Source organism: Plectropomus leopardus, chromosome 12, assembly GCF_026936395.1.
Source record: "Plectropomus leopardus strain MGB_pleo_1.0 chromosome 12, ASM2693639v1, whole genome shotgun sequence".
Classification (NCBI taxonomy): Eukaryota; Metazoa; Chordata; class Actinopteri; order Perciformes; family Serranidae; genus Plectropomus; species Plectropomus leopardus.
The window spans coordinates 7,846,061-7,847,867 of NC_142187.1; the positions used below are offsets into that span (position 1 = coordinate 7,846,061).

Sequence of the window (1,807 nt, forward strand, 5' to 3'; positions counted from 1 at the left end):
CATACTGTACCACTTTTTCAACATATTATTGAAAGCCTTCTTTCCCACTATTCTAACAATCTATACTGTTTCCTTTTTGACATACTATAATATGCCTTTTTTCCACTTTTTTCCCCCAAAATGTTATACTATTGTTGTACCTCTACTCCTAACCTTGTGGGGTAGAGGAGACAATAACATCTATCTTGGTTCATAGGGAGTAATACCTACAAATGACTCACGAAAGGAGTTGGTATTATGTTTGACAGTTAACAAATGTATTGCTTCCCAGCAATAGTAGAGTATTTACAATACTGCCTTGACATGGAAAAATAACAATAGATAAAATAAAACAATAGAATGAGTCTCTGAGTTGAACTATCCAACTCATATCAAGTCTTCAAGTTGAATTTCAGCGCCTCAATAGTTCAGTTTTTGAGTCCTGAAGTGTGTTCAGCGTTCATAAATGTTACTATGCTGGTAGTGTCTGTATGTGTGTTCTTATCTAGAATTAGAGTAGTCATGCAAATCCGACGTCCTCTGCGAACAGGTCCAATGATAGGCCACAGCACGTCCAAAACAGTCCACAGTCCCGCTGGGCTGGTCTCGCTGTCACCAAGTTCACCAGTAAATCTAGGTAAAGCAATTAAAAACTACATAAATAGTGCAGAATTGTAAGTTATCCTGTTCTACTCCTAACATGAGGCCTCCTAAACGTCGTTCTTTTTCCTTGCATTTTGCAATGAATAAATGAATAAAAAAATATGAATTACCTATCATAAATTACCTAGATATTTCTAACAAACACATTATTGGTCTTTTTAAACATCTTCATTAACATATTTTTAAAGACAATTTTTATCCATATTTACGATGCTTGAACATAGACTACAAACCATTAAAGTGAGTAAATATCACTTAACTCAAGCGCTAGATTGTCAACTAAATGCTCATTTGATGTTTCACCGCATAATATCCTGCTCTAGTAGGGCCATAATTAGCCATTAGCTTAGCGATTAGTTAAGCGATTAGCTTGGGCTAGCATTTAGCCAAACATTAGCACCATGGAACGCCACTAAATGAAACAATCGCATTAGCAATTAGCGTTAGCCACCAGCGCTAGCAGTTAGCGCGTTAGCGTCATTTTACACATTAGTAAAATGATACAGTACACCAAAGGACAACGAAAACCTTAGACAACCTTCGCACAACTCTGACTGCTTTTAGAGAAAAATGTTCATGAGAGCTTGTAAACAACAACAGATTAGCATGAAACATGTGCGCCACTCACCGAAGTTGGAAAGCAATAATAACTCGACAGAAGTTATGTCCTCCAGGTTCACAGCTCGAATTCTGGTAGAAGAGCAACTTAGATTTACTGGTATGGTTGAATAACCAACATTTTAAGCTTAAATCGTGGCATTACACCAGGACTCGGTCCGTTCACCATGGCTAGCACACATGGCGTCTCCAAGGTGTTTTCCAAAGTAAAGTAAATTTTACAGGAAATGACGTAGGACGTGATGTTACGAACAGGTAGGGAACAGAGCCAGTGCTATTCTAGTGCGCTAGCAGGGACCATACCGCTTCACGTCGCTTGTGCCCCCCACGAGGAAAAGCATGCAACTACATCTCTAAATGACATATTAAGCTATATATTTCACAAGAGTTAAACAAAACTCTGAAGTTTTTCACCGTTTCTTTTACATACTATGCTTCAACATTTTTTCACTTTTTGCAATACCATGATTTTTTTTCTAGTTTTTTGACATACTCTAGTTTGCCTTTTCCACTACTTGACATGCTATCAATACGTCAAAAACTATGT

General features: G+C 37.5%; 1 long non-coding RNA gene across 1 annotated transcript; it reads right to left on the reverse strand.

The window, feature by feature from the left end:
• Positions 1-235: 235 nt before the first annotated feature.
• LOC148188038 (uncharacterized) lies at positions 236-1,576 on the reverse strand. Its single transcript, XR_015778124.1, has 2 exons — positions 1,271-1,576; positions 236-612 (listed from the first exon to the last, which is right to left on the reverse strand). It is a non-coding gene; the product is annotated as an uncharacterized LOC148188038 (long non-coding RNA).
• Between the last annotated feature and the right edge of the window lie 231 nt (positions 1,577-1,807).